We start from the raw sequence: 23,826 nt of genomic DNA on the forward strand, positions 1-23,826 counted from the left end.
CCAATGATAACATTAACCATGGTGATAGTGCCCCTGGTGACACGGCCCACAGTGACATTGCTCATGGTGATAGTGCCTTTGGTGACAATGCTCATGGTGAAATTGCCCTTCCTGACGATGCTCATGATGACATTGCCCTTCGAGATAGTACCCATGTTGACAGTGCCCATGGTGACGTGCTCATGTTGACAGTGCTCAAAGTGATAGTGCCCATGGTGACATTGCCAAGAGTGACAGTGCCCACGCTGACAGTTCTCATTGTGATAGTGCCCATGGTGACAGTACACATGGTGATACTTGCAATGGTGACAGTGCTCATGGTGACAGTGCTCATGGTTGCAATACCCATGGCGACAGTGCTCAAAATGACAGTGACAGTGGTGGCAGTGACCATGGTGACAGTGCCAACAGTGATATCGCCTATAGTGACACTTCTCACGGTGACATTGCCAATGGTGACAGGGCTCATGTTGACGTGCTTATATTGACATTGCTCACAGTGATAGTGCCCATGGTGACATTGCCCATGGTGGAATTGCACACAATGCCATTTCCAACAGTGACAGTGCTCACGCTGAGAGTTGTCATGGTGATAGTGCCCATGGTGACAGTGCACATGGTCATACTGCCAATGGTGACAGTACTCATGGTTGCAGTACCCATGGTGACAGTGTGCAAAATGGCATTTCCCATGGTGACATTGCCCATGGTGACATTGCCTATGGTGACACATCTCACGGTGACATTTCCCATGGTGACATTGCTCAAGGTGACACACGACATTGTGCCAGAGCCCATGGTGACAGTGCACATTGTGATACTCGCAATGGTGACAGTGCTCATGGTGACAGCGCTCATGGTGGCAGTACCCAAGGTGACAGTGCTCACAGTGACAGTGCCCACTGTATGAGTGCCCATGTTGACAGTGCTCATGGTGACACTGACCATGGTGACATTGCCTATGGTGACAGTGCTCATGGTGACAGTGCCCATGGTGACACTGACCACAGTGAGAATGCTCACAGTGATAGTGCCAATGGTGCCAGCACTCATGTTGACAGCCCCCATTGTGCAAGGTGCCATGGTGACAGTGACCATGGTGAGAGATCTCACGGTAATAGCGCTCATGGTAATAGTCCTCATGGTGAGAGTGCAAATGGTGACAATACACAGGGTGACAGTACACATGGTGAAAATACCCATGGTAGCAGTTCTCATAGTGACAGTGCTCATGGGGGAAGTACCCATGCTGACAGTGCTCATTGTGGCAGTGCTCATGGTGACAGTACCGATGAGGCCAGTGATTATGGTGATGGTGTTCACAGTGGCTGTGCTCATGGAGATAGTGCTCACGGTGACCGTGCCCATGATGACAGTGCCCAGGGTGACAGTGCTCACGGGGAAAGTGCCAATGATAACATTAACCATGGTGATAGTGCCCCTGGTGACACGGCCCACAGTGACATTGCTCATGGTGATAGTGCCATTGGTGACAGTGCTCACGGTGAAGTTGCCCATCCTGACAATGCTCATGGTGACATTGACCTTCGAGATAGTACCCATGTTGACAGTGCCCATGGTGACGTGCTCATGTTGACAGTGCTCAAAGTGATAGTGCCCATGGTGACATTGCCAAGAGTGACAGTGCCCATGCTGACAGTTCTCATTGTGATAGTGCCCATGGTGACAGTGCACATGGTGATACTTGCAATGGTGACAGTGCTCATGGTGACAGCGCTCATGGTTGCAGTACCCATGGTGACAGTGCTCAAAATGACAGTGACAGTGGTGGCAGTGACCATGGTGACAGTGCCCACGGTGACATTGCCTATAGTGACACTTCTCACAGTGACATTGCCCATGGTGACAGGGCTCATGTTGACGTGCTCATATTGACAGTGCTCACAGCGATAATGTCCATGGTGACATTGCCCATGGTGGAATTGCACACAATGCCATTTCCAACAGTGACAGTGCTCACGCTGAGAGTTGTCATGGTGATAGTGCCCATGGTGACAGTGCACATGGTCATACTGCCAATGGTTAAATTACTCATGGTGACAGTACTCATGGTTGCAGTACCCATGGTGACAGTGCTCAAAATGGCAGTTCCCATGGTGACATTGCCCATGGTGACATTGCCTATGGTGACACTTCTCACGGTGACATTTCCCATGGTGACATGGCTCATGGTGACACACCACATTGTGCCAGTGCCCATGGTGACAGTGTTCACAGTGAAAGTGCTCATGGTAATACTGTTTACTTTGAGAGTGCCCAAGGTGAAAATACACATGGTGACATTAATCATTGAGAAATTGCCCATGGTTACAATTCTCATAGCAACAGTTATGGTGACAGTGCTCATGGTTGCACTGCCCTGGGTGACAGTGCTCGTGGTGTCAGTGCTCATGGTGACAGTGCTCAAGATGAGAGTGCCTATGTTGTTAATTCCCATGGTGACACTTCTCACAGTGACACTGACAATGGTTACAGGTCACATGTTGGCCGTGCCCTTGGTGACAGTGCCCATGCAGACAGTACTTATGGTGACAGTGTTATCGGTGATAGTGCCCATGGTGAGAGTGCACATGGTGGTAGTGCACATGGTGGCACTGAAAAATGGTGACAGGGCTCATGGTGACAGTGCTCACGGTAAAAACCCATGCTGACAGTACTCACAGAGACACTGCTCATAGTGGCAGTAACCATGGTGACAGTTCGCACAGTGACAGTGCCCACTGTAGGAGTGCCCATGGAGACATTGCTCATGGTGACACTGACCATGGTGACATTGCCTATGGTGACAGTGCTCATGGTGACAGTGCCCATGGTGACACTGACCACAGTGAGAATGCTCACAGTGATAGTGCCAATGGTGCCAGCACTCATGTTGACAGCCCCCATTGTGCAAGGTGCCATGGTGACAGTGACCATGGTGAGAGATCTCACGGTGATAGCGCTCATGGTAATAGTCCTCATGGTGACAGTGCAAATGGTGACAATACACAGGGTGACAGTACACATGGTGAAAATACCCATGGTAGCAGTTCTCATAGTGACAGTGCTCATGGGGGAAGTACCCATGCTGACAGTGCTCATTGTGGCAGTGCACATGGTGACAGTACCGATGAGGCCAGTGATTATGGTGATGGTGTTCACAGTGGCTGTGCTCATGGAGATAGTGCTCACGGTGACCGTGCCCATGATGACAGTGCCCAGGGTGACAGTGCTCACGGGGAAAGTGCCAATGATAACATTAACCATGGTGATAGTGCCCCTGGTGACACGGCCCACAGTGACATTGCTCATGGTGATAGTGCCATTGGTGACAGTGCTCATGGTGAAGTTGCCCATCCTGACAATGCTCATGGTGACATTGCCCTTCGAGATAGTACCCATGTTGACAGTGCCCATGGTGACGTGCTCATGTTGACAGTGCTCAAAGTGATAGTGCCCATGGTGACATTGCCAAGAGTGACAGTGCCCACGCTGACAGTTCTCATTGTGATAGTGCCCATGGTGACAGTACACATGGTGATACTTGCAATGGTGACAGTGCTCATGGTGACAGTGCTCATGGTTGCAATACCCATGGCGACAGTGCTCAAAATGACAGTGACAGTGGTGGCAGTGACCATGGTGACAGTGCCAACAGTGATATCGCCTATAGTGACACTTCTCACGGTGACATTGCCAATGGTGACAGGGCTCATGTTGACGTGCTTATATTGACATTGCTCACAGTGATAGTGCCCATGGTGACATTGCCCATGGTGGAATTGCACACAATGCCATTTCCAACAGTGACAGTGCTCACGCTGAGAGTTGTCATGGTGATAGTGCCCATGGTGACAGTGCACATGGTCATACTGCCAATGGTGACAGTACTCATGGTTGCAGTACCCATGGTGACAGTGTGCAAAATGGCATTTCCCATGGTGACATTGCCCATGGTGACATTGCCTATGGTGACACATCTCACGGTGACATTTCCCATGGTGACATTGCTCAAGGTGACACACGACATTGTGCCAGAGCCCATGGTGACAGTGCACATTGTGATACTCGCAATGGTGACAGTGCTCATGGTGACAGCGCTCATGGTGGCAGTACCCAAGGTGACAGTGCTCACAGTGACAGTGCCCACTGTATGAGTGCCCATGTTGACAGTGCTCATGGTGACACTGACCATGGTGACATTGCCTATGGTGACAGTGCTCATGGTGACAGTGCCCATGGTGACACTGACCACAGTGAGAATGCTCACAGTGATAGTGCCAATGGTGCCAGCACTCATGTTGACAGCCCCCATTGTGCAAGGTGCCATGGTGACAGTGACCATGGTGAGAGATCTCACGGTAATAGCGCTCATGGTAATAGTCCTCATGGTGAGAGTGCAAATGGTGACAATACACAGGGTGACAGTACACATGGTGAAAATACCCATGGTAGCAGTTCTCATAGTGACAGTGCTCATGGGGGAAGTACCCATGCTGACAGTGCTCATTGTGGCAGTGCTCATGGTGACAGTACCGATGAGGCCAGTGATTATGGTGATGGTGTTCACAGTGGCTGTGCTCATGGAGATAGTGCTCACGGTGACCGTGCCCATGATGACAGTGCCCAGGGTGACAGTGCTCACGGGGAAAGTGCCAATGATAACATTAACCATGGTGATAGTGCCCCTGGTGACACGGCCCACAGTGACATTGCTCATGGTGATAGTGCCATTGGTGACAGTGCTCACGGTGAAGTTGCCCATCCTGACAATGCTCATGGTGACATTGACCTTCGAGATAGTACCCATGTTGACAGTGCCCATGGTGACGTGCTCATGTTGACAGTGCTCAAAGTGATAGTGCCCATGGTGACATTGCCAAGAGTGACAGTGCCCATGCTGACAGTTCTCATTGTGATAGTGCCCATGGTGACAGTGCACATGGTGATACTTGCAATGGTGACAGTGCTCATGGTGACAGCGCTCATGGTTGCAGTACCCATGGTGACAGTGCTCAAAATGACAGTGACAGTGGTGGCAGTGACCATGGTGACAGTGCCCACGGTGACATTGCCTATAGTGACACTTCTCACAGTGACATTGCCCATGGTGACAGGGCTCATGTTGACGTGCTCATATTGACAGTGCTCACAGCGATAATGTCCATGGTGACATTGCCCATGGTGGAATTGCACACAATGCCATTTCCAACAGTGACAGTGCTCACGCTGAGAGTTGTCATGGTGATAGTGCCCATGGTGACAGTGCACATGGTCATACTGCCAATGGTTAAATTACTCATGGTGACAGTACTCATGGTTGCAGTACCCATGGTGACAGTGCTCAAAATGGCAGTTCCCATGGTGACATTGCCCATGGTGACATTGCCTATGGTGACACTTCTCACGGTGACATTTCCCATGGTGACATGGCTCATGGTGACACACCACATTGTGCCAGTGCCCATGGTGACAGTGTTCACAGTGAAAGTGCTCATGGTAATACTGTTTACTTTGAGAGTGCCCAAGGTGAAAATACACATGGTGACATTAATCATTGAGAAATTGCCCATGGTTACAATTCTCATAGCAACAGTTATGGTGACAGTGCTCATGGTTGCACTGCCCTGGGTGACAGTGCTCGTGGTGTCAGTGCTCATGGTGACAGTGCTCAAGATGAGAGTGCCTATGTTGTTAATTCCCATGGTGACACTTCTCACAGTGACACTGACAATGGTTACAGGTCACATGTTGGCCGTGCCCTTGGTGACAGTGCCCATGCAGACAGTACTTATGGTGACAGTGTTATCGGTGATAGTGCCCATGGTGAGAGTGCACATGGTGGTAGTGCACATGGTGGCACTGAAAAATGGTGACAGGGCTCATGGTGACAGTGCTCACGGTAAAAACCCATGCTGACAGTACTCACAGAGACACTGCTCATAGTGGCAGTAACCATGGTGACAGTTCGCACAGTGACAGTGCCCACTGTAGGAGTGCCCATGGAGACATTGCTCATGGTGACACTGACCATGGTGACATTGCCTATGGTGACAGTGCTCATGGTGACAGTGCCCATGGTGACACTGACCACAGTGAGAATGCTCACAGTGATAGTGCCAATGGTGCCAGCACTCATGTTGACAGCCCCCATTGTGCAAGGTGCCATGGTGACAGTGACCATGGTGAGAGATCTCACGGTGATAGCGCTCATGGTAATAGTCCTCATGGTGACAGTGCAAATGGTGACAATACACAGGGTGACAGTACACATGGTGAAAATACCCATGGTAGCAGTTCTCATAGTGACAGTGCTCATGGGGGAAGTACCCATGCTGACAGTGCTCATTGTGGCAGTGCACATGGTGACAGTACCGATGAGGCCAGTGATTATGGTGATGGTGTTCACAGTGGCTGTGCTCATGGAGATAGTGCTCACGGTGACCGTGCCCATGATGACAGTGCCCAGGGTGACAGTGCTCACGGGGAAAGTGCCAATGATAACATTAACCATGGTGATAGTGCCCCTGGTGACACGGCCCACAGTGACATTGCTCATGGTGATAGTGCCATTGGTGACAGTGCTCATGGTGAAGTTGCCCATCCTGACAATGCTCATGGTGACATTGCCCTTCGAGATAGTACCCATGTTGACAGTGCCCATGGTGACGTGCTCATGTTGACAGTGCTCAAAGTGATAGTGCCCATGGTGACATTGCCAAGAGTGACAGTGCCCATGCTGACAGTTCTCATTGTGATAGTGCCCATGGTGACAGTACACATGGTGATACTTGCAATGGTGACAGTGCTCATGGTGACAGCGCTCATGGTTGCAGTACCCATGGTGACAGTGCTCAAAATGACAGTGACAGTGGTGGCAGTGACCATGGTGACAGTGCCCACGGTGACATTGCCTATAGTGACACTTCTCACAGTGACATTGCCCATGGTGACAGGGCTCATGTTGACGTGCTCATATTGACAGTGCTCACAGCGATAATGTCCATGGTGACATTGCCCATGGTGGAATTGCACACAATGCCATTTCCAACAGTGACAGTGCTCACGCTGAGAGCTGTCATGGTGATAGTGCCCATGGTGACAGTGCACATGGTCATACTGCCAATGGTTAAATTACTCATGGTGACAGTACTCATGGTTGTAGTACCCATGGTGACAGTGCTCAAAATGGCAGTTCCCATGGTGACATTGCCCATGGTGACATTGCCTATGGTGACACTTCTCACGGTATCATTTCCCATGGTGACATGGCTCATGGTGACACACCACATTGTGCCAGTGCCCATGGTGACAGTGTTCACAGTGAAAGTGCTCATGGTAATAATGTTTACTTTGAGAGTGCCCAAGGTGAAAATACACATGGTGACATTACTCACTGAGAAATTGCCCATGGTTACAATTCTCATAGCAACAGTTATGGTGACAGTGCTCATGGTGGCACTGCCCTGGGTGACAGTGCTCGTGGTGTCAGTGCTCATGGTGACAGTGCTCATGATGAGAGTGCCTATGTTGTTAATTCCCATGGTGACACTTCTCACAGTGACACTGACAATGGTTACAGGTCACATGTTGTCCGTGCCCTTGGTGACAGTGCCCATGAAGACAGTACTTATGTTGACAGTGTTATCGGTGATAGTGCCCATGGTGAGAGTGCACATGGTGGTAGTGCACATGGTGGCACTGAAAAGTGGTGACAGGGCTCATGGTGACAGTGCTCACGGTAAAAACCCATGCTGACAGTACTCACAGAGACACTGCTCATAGTGGCAGTAACCATGGTGACAGTTCGCACAGTGACAGTGCCCACTGTAGGAGTGCCCATGGAGACATTGCTCATGGTGACACTGACCACGGTGACATTGCCTATGGTGACAGTGCTCATGGTGACAGAGCCCATGTTGACTCTGACCACAGTGAGAATGCTCACGGTGATAGTGCCAATGGTGACAGCACTCATGTTGACAGCACGCATTGTGCAAGGTGCCATGGTGACAGTGACCATGGTGAGAGATCTCACGGTGATAGCACTCACGGTAATAGTCCTGATGGTGACAGTGCAAATGGTGACAATACAGAGGGTGACAGTACTCATGGTGAAATTACCCATGCTAGCAGTTCTCATAGTGACAGTGCTCATGGGGGAAGTACACATGCTGACAGTGCTCATTGTGGCAGTGCTCATGGTGACAATACCGATGAGGCCAGTGATTATGGTGATGGTGTTCACTGTGGCTGTGCTCATGGAGATAGTGCTCACGGTGACCGTGCCCATGATGACAGTGCCCAGGGTGACAGTGCTCACGGGGAAAGTGCCAATGATAACATTAACCATGGTGATAGTGCCCCTGGTGACACGGCCCACAGTGACATTGCTCATGGTGATAGTGCCATTGGTGACAGTGCTCACGGTGAAGTTGCCCATCCTGACAATGCTCATGGTGACATTGACCTTCGAGATAGTACCCATGTTGACAGTGCCCATGGTGACGTGCTCATGTTGACAGTGCTCAAAGTGATAGTGCCCATGGTGACATTGCCAAGAGTGACAGTGCCCATGCTGACAGTTCTCATTGTGATAGTGCCCATGGTGACAGTGCACATGGTGATACTTGCAATGGTGACAGTGCTCATGGTGACAGCGCTCATGGTTGCAGTACCCATGGTGACAGTGCTCAAAATGACAGTGACAGTGGTGGCAGTGACCATGGTGACAGTGCCCACGGTGACATTGCCTATAGTGACACTTCTCACAGTGACATTGCCCATGGTGACAGGGCTCATGTTGACGTGCTCATATTGACAGTGCTCACAGCGATAATGTCCATGGTGACATTGCCCATGGTGGAATTGCACACAATGCCATTTCCAACAGTGACAGTGCTCACGCTGAGAGTTGTCATGGTGATAGTGCCCATGGTGACAGTGCACATGGTCATACTGCCAATGGTTAAATTACTCATGGTGACAGTACTCATGGTTGTAGTACCCATGGTGACAGTGCTCAAAATGGCAGTTCCCATGGTGACATTGCCCATGGTGACATTGCCTATGGTGACACTTCTCACGGTGACATTTCCCATGGTGACATGGCTCATGGTGACACACCACATTGTGCCAGTGCCCATGGTGACAGTGTTCACAGTGAAAGTGCTCATGGTAATACTGTTTACTTTGAGAATGCCCAAGGTGAAAATACACATGGTGACATTACTCATTGAGAAATTGCCCATGGTTACAATTCTCATAGCAACAGTTATGGTGACAGTGCTCATGGTGGCACTGCCCTGGGTGACAGTGCTCGTGGTGTCAGTGCTCATGGTGACAGTGCTCATGATGAGAGTGCCTATGTTGTTAATTCCCATGGTGACACTTCTCACAGTGACACTGACAATGGTTACAGGTCACATGTTGGCCGTGCCCTTGGTGACAGTGCCCATGCAGACAGTACTTATGGTGACAGTGTTATCGGTGATAGTGCCCATGGTGAGAGTGCACATGGTGGTAGTGCACATGGTGGCACTGAAAAATGGTGACAGGGCTCATGGTGACAGTGCTCACGGTAAAAACCCATGCTGACAGTACTCACAGAGACACTGCTCATAGTGGCAGTAACCATGGTGACAGTTCGCACAGTGACAGTGCCCACTGTAGGAGTACCCATGGAGACATTGCTCATGGTGACACTGACCACGGTGACATTGCCTATGGTGACAGTGCTCATGGTGACAGAGCCCATGTTGACTCTGACCACAGTGAGAATGCTCACGGTGATATTGCCAATGGTGACAGCACTCATGTTGACAGCACGCATTATGCAAGGTGCCATGGTGACAGTGACCATGGTGAGAGATCTCACGGTGATAGCACTCACGGTAATAGTCCTGATGGTGACAGTGCAAATGGTGACAATACAGAGGGTGACAGTACTCATGGTGAAAATACCCATGCTAGCAGTTCTCATAGTGACAGTGCTCATGGGGGAAGTGCCCATGCTGACAGTGCTCATTGTGGCAGTGCTCATGGTGACAGTACCGATGAGGCCAGTGATTATGGTGATGGTGTTCACAGTGGCTGTGCTCATGGAGATAGTGCTCACGGTGACCGTGCCCATGATGACAGTGCCCAGGGTGACAGTGCTCACGGGGAAAGTGCCAATGATAACATTAACCATGGTGATAGTGCCCCTGGTGACACGGCCCACAGTGACATTGCTCATGGTGATAGTGCCTTTGGTGACAATGCTCATGGTGAAATTGCCCTTCCTGACGATGCTCATGATGACATTGCCCTTCGAGATAGTACCCATGTTGACAGTGCCCATGGTGACGTGCTCATGTTGACAGTGCTCAAAGTGATAGTGCCCATGGTGACATTGCCAAGAGTGACAGTGCCCACGCTGACAGTTCTCATTGTGATAGTGCCCATGGTGACAGTACACATGGTGATACTTGCAATGGTGACAGTGCTCATGGTGACAGTGCTCATGGTTGCAATACCCATGGCGACAGTGCTCAAAATGACAGTGACAGTGGTGGCAGTGACCATGGTGACAGTGCCAACAGTGATATCGCCTATAGTGACACTTCTCACGGTGACATTGCCAATGGTGACAGGGCTCATGTTGACGTGCTTATATTGACATTGCTCACAGTGATAGTGCCCATGGTGACATTGCCCATGGTGGAATTGCACACAATGCCATTTCCAACAGTGACAGTGCTCACGCTGAGAGTTGTCATGGTGATAGTGCCCATGGTGACAGTGCACATGGTCATACTGCCAATGGTGACAGTACTCATGGTTGCAGTACCCATGGTGACAGTGTGCAAAATGGCATTTCCCATGGTGACATTGCCCATGGTGACATTGCCTATGGTGACACATCTCACGGTGACATTTCCCATGGTGACATTGCTCAAGGTGACACACGACATTGTGCCAGAGCCCATGGTGACAGTGCACATTGTGATACTCGCAATGGTGACAGTGCTCATGGTGACAGCGCTCATGGTGGCAGTACCCAAGGTGACAGTGCTCACAGTGACAGTGCCCACTGTATGAGTGCCCATGTTGACAGTGCTCATGGTGACACTGACCATGGTGACATTGCCTATGGTGACAGTGCTCATGGTGACAGTGCCCATGGTGACACTGACCACAGTGAGAATGCTCACAGTGATAGTGCCAATGGTGCCAGCACTCATGTTGACAGCCCCCATTGTGCAAGGTGCCATGGTGACAGTGACCATGGTGAGAGATCTCACGGTAATAGCGCTCATGGTAATAGTCCTCATGGTGAGAGTGCAAATGGTGACAATACACAGGGTGACAGTACACATGGTGAAAATACCCATGGTAGCAGTTCTCATAGTGACAGTGCTCATGGGGGAAGTACCCATGCTGACAGTGCTCATTGTGGCAGTGCTCATGGTGACAGTACCGATGAGGCCAGTGATTATGGTGATGGTGTTCACAGTGGCTGTGCTCATGGAGATAGTGCTCACGGTGACCGTGCCCATGATGACAGTGCCCAGGGTGACAGTGCTCACGGGGAAAGTGCCAATGATAACATTAACCATGGTGATAGTGCCCCTGGTGACACGGCCCACAGTGACATTGCTCATGGTGATAGTGCCATTGGTGACAGTGCTCACGGTGAAGTTGCCCATCCTGACAATGCTCATGGTGACATTGACCTTCGAGATAGTACCCATGTTGACAGTGCCCATGGTGACGTGCTCATGTTGACAGTGCTCAAAGTGATAGTGCCCATGGTGACATTGCCAAGAGTGACAGTGCCCATGCTGACAGTTCTCATTGTGATAGTGCCCATGGTGACAGTGCACATGGTGATACTTGCAATGGTGACAGTGCTCATGGTGACAGCGCTCATGGTTGCAGTACCCATGGTGACAGTGCTCAAAATGACAGTGACAGTGGTGGCAGTGACCATGGTGACAGTGCCCACGGTGACATTGCCTATAGTGACACTTCTCACAGTGACATTGCCCATGGTGACAGGGCTCATGTTGACGTGCTCATATTGACAGTGCTCACAGCGATAATGTCCATGGTGACATTGCCCATGGTGGAATTGCACACAATGCCATTTCCAACAGTGACAGTGCTCACGCTGAGAGTTGTCATGGTGATAGTGCCCATGGTGACAGTGCACATGGTCATACTGCCAATGGTTAAATTACTCATGGTGACAGTACTCATGGTTGCAGTACCCATGGTGACAGTGCTCAAAATGGCAGTTCCCATGGTGACATTGCCCATGGTGACATTGCCTATGGTGACACTTCTCACGGTGACATTTCCCATGGTGACATGGCTCATGGTGACACACCACATTGTGCCAGTGCCCATGGTGACAGTGTTCACAGTGAAAGTGCTCATGGTAATACTGTTTACTTTGAGAGTGCCCAAGGTGAAAATACACATGGTGACATTAATCATTGAGAAATTGCCCATGGTTACAATTCTCATAGCAACAGTTATGGTGACAGTGCTCATGGTTGCACTGCCCTGGGTGACAGTGCTCGTGGTGTCAGTGCTCATGGTGACAGTGCTCAAGATGAGAGTGCCTATGTTGTTAATTCCCATGGTGACACTTCTCACAGTGACACTGACAATGGTTACAGGTCACATGTTGGCCGTGCCCTTGGTGACAGTGCCCATGCAGACAGTACTTATGGTGACAGTGTTATCGGTGATAGTGCCCATGGTGAGAGTGCACATGGTGGTAGTGCACATGGTGGCACTGAAAAATGGTGACAGGGCTCATGGTGACAGTGCTCACGGTAAAAACCCATGCTGACAGTACTCACAGAGACACTGCTCATAGTGGCAGTAACCATGGTGACAGTTCGCACAGTGACAGTGCCCACTGTAGGAGTGCCCATGGAGACATTGCTCATGGTGACACTGACCATGGTGACATTGCCTATGGTGACAGTGCTCATGGTGACAGTGCCCATGGTGACACTGACCACAGTGAGAATGCTCACAGTGATAGTGCCAATGGTGCCAGCACTCATGTTGACAGCCCCCATTGTGCAAGGTGCCATGGTGACAGTGACCATGGTGAGAGATCTCACGGTGATAGCGCTCATGGTAATAGTCCTCATGGTGACAGTGCAAATGGTGACAATACACAGGGTGACAGTACACATGGTGAAAATACCCATGGTAGCAGTTCTCATAGTGACAGTGCTCATGGGGGAAGTACCCATGCTGACAGTGCTCATTGTGGCAGTGCACATGGTGACAGTACCGATGAGGCCAGTGATTATGGTGATGGTGTTCACAGTGGCTGTGCTCATGGAGATAGTGCTCACGGTGACCGTGCCCATGATGACAGTGCCCAGGGTGACAGTGCTCACGGGGAAAGTGCCAATGATAACATTAACCATGGTGATAGTGCCCCTGGTGACACGGCCCACAGTGACATTGCTCATGGTGATAGTGCCATTGGTGACAGTGCTCATGGTGAAGTTGCCCATCCTGACAATGCTCATGGTGACATTGCCCTTCGAGATAGTACCCATGTTGACAGTGCCCATGGTGACGTGCTCATGTTGACAGTGCTCAAAGTGATAGTGCCCATGGTGACATTGCCAAGAGTGACAGTGCCCATGCTGACAGTTCTCATTGTGATAGTGCCCATGGTGACAGTACACATGGTGATACTTGCAATGGTGACAGTGCTCATGGTGACAGCGCTCATGGTTGCAGTACCCATGGTGACAGTGCTCAAAATGACAGTGACAGTGGTGGCAGTGACCATGGTGACAGTGCCCACGGTGACATTGCCTATAGTGACACTTCTCACAGTGACATTGCCCATGGTGACAGGGCTCATGTTGACGTGCTCATATTGACAGTGCTCACAGCGATAATGTCCATGGTGACATTGCCCATGGTGGAATTGCACACAATGCCATTTCCAACAGTGACAGTGCTCACGCTGAGAGCTGTCATGGTGATAGTGCCCATGGTGACAGTGCACATGGTCATACTGCCAATGGTTAAATTACTCATGGTGACAGTACTCATGGTTGTAGTACCCATGGTGACAGTGCTCAAAATGGCAGTTCCCATGGTGACATTGCCCATGGTGACATTGCCTATGGTGACACTTCTCACGGTATCATTTCCCATGGTGACATGGCTCATGGTGACACACCACATTGTGCCAGTGCCCATGGTGACAGTGTTCACAGTGAAAGTGCTCATGGTAATAATGTTTACTTTGAGAGTGCCCAAGGTGAAAATACACATGGTGACATTACTCACTGAGAAATTGCCCATGGTTACAATTCTCATAGCAACAGTTATGGTGACAGTGCTCATGGTGGCACTGCCCTGGGTGACAGTGCTCGTGGTGTCAGTGCTCATGGTGACAGTGCTCATGATGAGAGTGCCTATGTTGTTAATTCCCATGGTGACACTTCTCACAGTGACACTGACAATGGTTACAGGTCACATGTTGTCCGTGCCCTTGGTGACAGTGCCCATGAAGACAGTACTTATGGTGACAGTGTTATCGGTGATAGTGCCCATGGTGAGAGTGCACATGGTGGTAGTGCACATGGTGGCACTGAAAAGTGGTGACAGGGCTCATGGTGACAGTGCTCACGGTAAAAACCCATGCTGACAGTACTCACAGAGACACTGCTCATAGTGGCAGTAACCATGGTGACAGTTCGCACAGTGACAGTGCCCACTGTTGGAGTGCCCATGGAGACATTGCTCATGGTGACACTGACCACGGTGACATTGCCTATGGTGACAGTGCTCATGGTGACAGAGCCCATGTTGACTCTGACCACAGTGAGAATGCTCACGGTGATAGTGCCAATGGTGACAGCACTCATGTTGACAGCACGCATTGTGCAAGGTGCCATGGTGACAGTGACCATGGTGAGAGATCTCACGGTGATAGCACTCACGGTAATAGTCCTGATGGTGACAGTGCAAATGGTGACAATACAGAGGGTGACAGTACTCATGGTGAAAATACCCATGCTAGCAGTTCTCATAGTGACAGTGCTCATGGGGGAAGTGCCCATGCTGACAGTGCTCATTGTGGCAGTGCTCATGGTGACAGTACCGATGAGGCCAGTGATTATGGTGATGGTGTTCACAGTGGCTGTGCTCATGGAGATAGTGCTCACGGTGACCGTGCCCATGATGACAGTGCCCAGGGTGACAGTGCTCACGGGGAAAGTGCCAATGATAACATTAACCATGGTGATAGTGCCCCTGGTGACACGGCCCACAGTGACATTGCTCATGGTGATAGTGCCTTTGGTGACAGTGCTCATGGTGAAATTGCCCTTCCTGACAATGCTCATGGTGACATTGCCCTTCGAGATAGTACCCATGTTGAAAGTGCCCATGGTGATGTGCTCATGTTGACAGTGCTCACAGTGATAGTGCCCATGGTGACATTGCCCATGGTGGAAGTGCCCACGGTGCCCTTGCCAACAGTGACAGTGCCCACGCTGACAGTTCTCATTGTGATAGTGCCCATGGTGACAGTACACATGGTGATATTCGCAATGGTGACAGTGCTCATGGTGACAGTGCTCATGGTTGCAATACCCATGGTGACAGTGCTCAAAATGACAGTGACAGTGGTGGCAGTGACCATGGTGACAGTGCCCACGGTGACATCGCCTATAGTGACACTTCTCACGGTGACATTGCCAATGGTGACAGGGCTCATGTTGACGTGCTTATATTGACAGTGCTCACAGTGATAGTGCCCATGGTGACATTGCCCATGGTGGAATTGCACACAATGCCAGTTCCCACAGTGACAGTGCTCACGCTGAGAGTTGTCATGGTGATAGTGCCCATGGTGACAGTGCACATGGTCATTCTGCCAATGGTGACAGTACTCATGGTTGCAGTACCCATGGTGACAGTGTGCAAAATGGCATTTCCCATGATGACATTGCCCATGGTGACATTGCCTATGGTGACACATCTCACGGTGACATTTCCCATGGTGACATTGCTCAAGGTGACACACGACATTGTGCCAGTGCCCATGGTGACAGTGCACATTGTGATAATCACAATGGTGACAGTGCTCATGGTGACAGCACTCATGGTGGCAGTACCCAAGGTGACAGTGCTCACAGTGACAGTGCCCACTGTATGAGTGCCCATGTTGACAGTGCTCATGGTGACACTGACCATGGTGACATTGCCTATGGTGACAGTGCTCATGGTGACAGTGCCCATGGTGACACTGACCACAGTGAGAATGCTCACAGTGATAGTGCCAATGGTGCCAGCACTCATGTTGACAGCACGCATTGTGCAAGGTGCCATGGTGACAGTGACCATGGTGAGAGATCTCACGGTGATAGCGCTCATGATAATAGTCCTCATGGTGACAGTGCAAATGGTGACAATACACAGGGTGACAGTACACATGGTGAAAATACCCATGGTAGCAGTTCTCATAGTGACAGTGCTCATGGGGGAAGTACCCATGCTGACAGTGCTCATTGTGGCAGTGCTCATGGTGACAGTACCGATGAGGCCAGTGATTATGGTGATGGTGTTCACAGTGGCTGTGCTCATGGAGATAGTGCTCACGGTGACCGTGCCCATGATGACAGTGCCCAGGGTGACAGTGCTCACGGGGAAAGTGCCAATGATAACATTAACCATGGTGATAGTGCCCCTGGTGACACGGCCCACAGTGACATTGCTCATGGTGATAGTGCCATTGGTGACAGTGCTCACGGTGAAGTTGCCCATCCTGACAATGCTCATGGTGACATTGACCTTCGAGATAGTACCCATGTTGACAGTGCCCATGGTGACGTGCTCATGTTGACAGTGCTCAAAGTGATAGTGCCCATGGTGACATTGCCAAGAGTGACAGTGCCCATGCTGAAAGTTCTCATTGTGATAGTGCCCATGGTGACAGTGCACATGGTGATACTTGCAATGGTGACAGTGCTCATGGTGACAGCGCTCATGGTTGCAGTACCCATGGTGACAGTGCTCAAAATGACAGTGACAGTGGTGGCAGTGACCATGGTGACAGTGCCCACGGTGACATTGCCTATAGTGACACTTCTCACAGTGACATTGCCCATGGTGACAGGGCTCATGTTGACGTGCTCATATTGACAGTGCTCACAGCGATAATGTCCATGGTGACATTGCCCATGGTGGAATTGCACACAATGCCATTTCCAACAGTGACAGTGCTCACGCTGAGAGTTGTCATGGTGATAGTGCCCATGGTGACAGTGCACATGGTCATACTGCCAATGGTTAAATTACTCATGGTGACAGTACTCATGGTTGTAGTACCCATGGTGACAGTGCTCAAAATGGCAGTTCCCATGGTGACATTGCCCATGGTGACATTGCCTATGGTGACACTTCTCACGGTGACATTTCCCATGGTGACATGGCTCATGGTGACACACCACATTGTGCCAGTGCCCATGGTGACAGTGTTCACAGTGAAAGTGCTCATGGTAATACTGTTTACTTTGAGAGTGCCCAAGGTGAAAATACACATGGTGACATTACTCATTGAGAAATTGCCCATGGTTACAATTCTCATAGCAACAGTTATGGTGACAGTGCTCATGGTGGCACTGCCCTGGGTGACAGTGCTCGTGGTGTCAGTGCTCATGGTGACAGTGCTCAAGATGAGAGTGCCTATGTTGTTAATTCCCATGGTGACACTTCTCACAGTGACACTGACAATGGTTACAGGTCACATGTTGGCCGTGCCCTTGGTGACAGTGCCCATGCAGACAGTATTTATGGTGACAGTGTTATCGGTGATAGTGCCCATGGTGAGAGTGCACATGGTGGTAGTGCACACGGTGGCACTGAAAAATGGTGACAGGGCTCATGGTGACAGTGCTCACGGTAAAAACCCATGCTGACAATACTCACAGAGACACTGCTCATAGTGGCAGTAACCATGGTGACAGTTCGCACAGTGACAGTGCCCACTGTAGGAGTGCCCATGGAGACATTGCTCATGGTGACCCTGACCATGGTGACATTGCCTATGGTGACAGTGCTCATGGTGACAGAGCCCATGTTGACTCTGACCACAGTGAGAATGCTCACGGTGAGAGTGCCAATGGTGACAGCACTCATGTTGACAGCACGCATTGTGCAAGGTGCCATGGTGACAGTGACCATGGTGAGAGATCTCACGGTGATAGCACTCACGGTAATAGTCCTCATGGTGACAGTGCAAATGGTGACAATACAGAGGGTGACAGTACTCATGGTGAAAATACCCATGCTAGCAGTTCTCATAGTGACAGTGCTCATGGGGGAAGTACCCATGCTGACAGTGCTCATTGTGGCAGTGCTCATGGTGACAGTACCGATGAGGCCAGTGATTATGGTGATGGTGTTCACAGTGGCTGTGCTCATGGAGATAGTGCTCACGGTGACCGTGCCCATGATGACAGTGCCCAGGGTGACAGTGCTCACGGGGAAAGTGCCAATGATAACATTAACCATGGTGATAGTGCCCCTGGTGACACGGCCCACAGTGACATTGCTCATGGTGATAGTGCCATTGGTGACAGTGCTCACGGTGAAGTTGCCCATCCTGACAATGCTCATGGTGACATTGACCTTCGAGATAGTACCCATGTTGACAGTGCCCATGGTGACGTGCTCATGTTGACAGTGCTCAAAGTGATAGTGCCCATGGTGACATTGCCAAGAGTGACAGTGCCCATGCTGACAGTTCTCATTGTGATAGTGCCCATGGTGACAGTGCACATGGTGATACTTGCAATGGTGACAGTGCTCATGGTGACAGCGCTCATGGTTGCAGTACCCATGGTGACAGTGCTCAAAATGACAGTGACAGTGGTGGCAGTGACCATGGTGACAGTGCCCACGGTGACATTGCCTATAGTGACACTTCTCACAGTGACATTGCCCATGGTGACAGGGCTCATGTTGACGTGCTCATATTGACAGTGCTCACAGCGATAATGTCCATGGTGACATTGCCCATGGTGGAATTGCACACAATGCCATTTCCAACAGTGACAGTGCTCACGCTGAGAGTTGTCATGGTGATAGTGCCCATGGTGACAGTGCACATGGTCATACTGCCAATGGTTAAATTACTCATGGTGACAGTACTCATGGTTGCAGTACCCATGGTGACAGTGCTCAAAATGGCAGTTCCCATGGTGACATTGCCCATGGTGACATTGCCTATGGTGACACTTCTCACGGTGACATTTCCCATGGTGACATGGCTCATGGTGACACACCACATTGTGCCAGTGCCCATGGTGACAGTGTTCACAGTGAAAGTGCTCATGGTAATACTGTTTACTTTGAGAGTGCCCAAGGTGAAAATACACATGGTGACATTAATCATTGAGAAATTGCCCATGGTTACAATTCTCATAGCAAGAGTTATGGTGACAGTGCTCATGGTGGCACTGCCCTGGGTGACAGTGCTCGTGGTGTCAGTGCTCATGGTGACAGTGCTCAAGATGAGAGTGCCTATGTTGTTAATTCCCATGGTGACACTTCTCACAGTGACACTGACAATGGTTACAGGTCACATGTTGGCCGTGCCCTTGGTGACAGTGCCCATGCAGACAGTACTTATGGTGACAGTGTTATCGGTGATAGTGCCCATGGTGAGAGTGCACATGGTGGTAGTGCACATGGTGGCACTGAAAAATGGTGACAGGGCTCATGGTGACAGTGCTCACGGTAAAAACCCATGCTGACAGTACTCACAGAGACACTGCTCATAGTGGCAGTAACCATGGTGACAGTTCGCACAGTGACAGTGCCCACTGTAGGAGTGCCCATGGAGACATTGCTCATGGTGACACTGGCCACGGTGACATTGCCTATGGTGACAGTGCTCATGGTGACAGAGCCCATGTTGACTCTGACCACAGTGAGAATGCTCACGGTGATAGTGCCAATGGTGACAGCACTCATGTTGACAGCACGCATTGTGCAAGGTGCCATGGTGACAGTGACCATGGTGAGAGATCTCACGGTGATAGCACTCACGGTAATAGTCCTGATGGTGACAGTGCAAATGGTGACAATACAGAGGGTGACAGTACTCATGGTGAAATTACCCATGCTAGCAGTTCTCATAGTGACAGTGCTCATGGGGGAAGTACACATGCTGACAGTGCTCATTGTGGCAGTGCTCATGGTGACAATACCGATGAGGCCAGTGATTATGGTGATGGTGTTCACTGTGGCTGTGCTCATGGAGATAGTGCTCACGGTGACCGTGCCCATGATGACAGTGCCCAGGGTGACAGTGCTCACGGGGAAAGTGCCAATGATAACATTAACCATGGTGATAGTGCCCCTGGTGACACGGCCCACAGTGACATTGCTCATGGTGATAGTGCCATTGGTGACAGTGCTCACGGTGAAGTTGCCCATCCTGACAATGCTCATGGTGACATTGACCTTCAAGATAGTACCCATGTTGACAGTGCCCATGGTGACGTGCTCATGTTGACAGTGCTCAAAGTGATAGTGCCCATGGTGACATTGCCAAGAGTGACAGTGCCCATGCTGACAGTTCTCATTGTGATAGTGCCCATGGTGACAGTGCACATGGTGATACTTGCAATGGTGACAGTGCTCATGGTGACAGCGCTCATGGTTGCAGTACCCATGGTGACAGTGCTCAAAATGACAGTGACAGTGGTGGCAGTGACCATGGTGACAGTGCCCACGGTGACATTGCCTATAGTGACACTTCTCACAGTGACATTGCCCATGGTGACAGGGCTCATGTTGACGTGCTCATATTGACAGTGCTCACAGCGATAATGTCCATGGTGACATTGCCCATGGTGGAATTGCACACAATGCCATTTCCAACAGTGACAGTGCTCACGCTGAGAGTTGTCATGGTGATAGTGCCCATGGTGACAGTGCACATGGTCATACTGCCAATGGTTAAATTACTCATGGTGACAGTACTCATGGTTGTAGTACCCATGGTGACAGTGCTCAAAATGGCAGTTCCCATGGTGACATTGCTCATGGTGACATTGCCTATGGTGACACTTCTCACGGTGACATTTCCCATGGTGACATGGCTCATGGTGACACACCACATTGTGCCAGTGCCCATGGTGACAGTGTTCACAGTGAAAGTGCTCATGGTAATACTGTTTAATTTGAGAATGCCCAAGGTGAAAATACACATGGTGACATTACTCATTGAGAAATTGCCCATGGTTACAATTCTCATAGCAACAGTTATGGTGACAGTGCTCATGGTGGCACTGCCCTGGGTGACAGTGCTCGAGGTGTCAGTGCTCATGGTGACAGTGCTCATGATGAGAGTGCCTATGTTGTTAATTCCCATGGTGACACTTCTCACAGTGACACTGACAATGGTTACAGGTCACATGTTGGCCGTGCCCTTGGTGACAGTGCCCATGCAGACAGTACTTATGGTGACAGTGTTATCGGTGATAGTGCCCATGGTGAGAGTGCACATGGTGGTAGTGCACATGGTGGCACTGAAAAATGGTGACAGGGCTCATGGTGACAGTGCTCACGGTAAAAACCCATGCTGACAGTACTCACAGAGACACTGCTCATAGTGGCAGTAACCATGGTGACAGTTCGCACAGTGACAGTGCCCACTGTAGGAGTACCCATGGAGACATTGCTCATGGTGACACTGACCACGGTGACATTGCCTATGGTGACAGTGCTCATGGTGACAGAGCCCATGTTGACTCTGACCACAGTGAGAATGCTCACGGTGATATTGCCAATGGTGACAGCACTCATGTTGACAGCACGCATTATGCAAGGTGCCATGGTGACAGTGACCATGGTGAGAGATCTCACGGTGATAGCACTCACGGTAATAGTCCTGATGGTGACAGTGCAAATGGTGACAATACAGAGGGTGACAGTACTCATGGTGAAAATACCCATGCTAGCAGTTCTCATAGTGACAGTGCTCATGGGGGAAGTGCCCATGCTGACAGTGCTCATTGTGGCAGTGCTCATGGTGACAGTACCGATGAGGCCAGTGATTATGGTGATGGTGTTCACAGTGGCTGTGCTCATGGAGATAGTGCTCACGGTGACCGTGCCCATGATGACAGTGCCCAGGGTGACAGTGCTCACGGGGAAAGTGCCAATGATAACATTAACCATGGTGATAGTGCCCCTGGTGACACGGCCCACAGTGACATTGCTCATGGTGATAGTGCCTTTGGTGACAATGCTCATGGTGAAATTGCCCTTCCTGACGATGCTCATGATGACATTGCCCTTCGAGATAGTACCCATGTTGACAGTGCCCATGGTGACCTGCTCATGTTGACAGTGCTCAAAGTGATAGTGCCCATGGTGACATTGCCAAGAGTGACAGTGCCCACGCTGACAGTTCTCATTGTGATAGTGCCCATGGTGACAGTACACATGGTGATACTTGCAATGGTGACAGTGCTCATGGTGACAGTGCTCATGGTTGCAATACCCATGGCGACAGTGCTCAAAATGACAGTGACAGTGGTGGCAGTGACCATGGTGACAGTGCCAACAGTGACATCGCCTATAGTGACACTTCTCACGGTGACATTGCCAATGGTGACAGGGCTCATGTTGACGTGCTTATATTGACATTGCTCACAGTGAGAGTGCCCATGGTGACATTGCCCATGGTGGAATTGCACACAATGCCATTTCCAACAGTGACAGTGCTCACGCTGAGAGTTGTCATGGTGATAGTGCCCATGGTGACAGTGCACATGGTCATACTGCCAATGGTGACAGTACTCATGGTTGCAGTACCCATGGTGACAGTGTGCAAAATGGCATTTCCCATGGTGACATTGCCCATGGTGACATTGCCTATGGTGACACATCTCACGGTGACATTTCCCATGGTGACATTGCTCAAGGTGACACACGACATTGTGCCAGTGCCCATGGTGACAGTGCACATTGTGATACTCGCAATGGTGACAGTGCTCATGGTGACAGCGCTCATTGTGGCAGTACCCAAGGTGACAGTGCTCACAGTGACAGTGCCCACTGTATGAGTGCCCATGTTGACAGTGCTCATGGTGACACTGACCATGGTGACATTGCCTATGGTGACAGTGCTCATGGTGACAGTGCCCATGGTGACACTGACCACAGTGAGAATGCTCACAGTGATAGTGCCAATGGTGCCAGCACTCATGTTGACAGCCCCCATTGTGCAAGGTGCCATGGTGACAGTGACCATGGTGAGAGATCTCACGGTAATAGCGCTCATGGTAATAGTCCTCATGGTGAGAGTGCAAATGGTGACAATACACAGGGTGACAGTACACATGGTGAAAATACCCATGGTAGCAGTTCTCATAGTGACAGTGCTCATGGGGGAAGTACCCATGCTGACAGTGCTCATTGTGGCAGTGCTCATGGTGACAGTACCGATGAGGCCAGTGATTATGGTGATGGTGTTCACAGTGGCTGTGCTCATGGAGATAGTGCTCACGGTGACCGTGCCCATGATGACAGTGCCCAGGGTGACAGTGCTCACGGGGAAAGTGCCAATGATAACATTAACCATGGTGATAGTGCCCCTGGTGACACGGCCCACAGTGACATTGCTCATGGTGATAGTGCCATTGGTGACAGTGCTCACGGTGAAGTTGCCCATCCTGACAATGCTCATGGTGACATTGACCTTCGAGATAGTACCCATGTTGACAGTGCCCATGGTGACGTGCTCATGTTGACAGTGCTCAAAGTGAT

This window comes from Mesoplodon mirus, assembly GCF_964341445.2.
Source record: "Mesoplodon mirus genome assembly, chromosome: 1".
Classification (NCBI taxonomy): Eukaryota; Metazoa; Chordata; class Mammalia; order Artiodactyla; family Ziphiidae; genus Mesoplodon; species Mesoplodon mirus.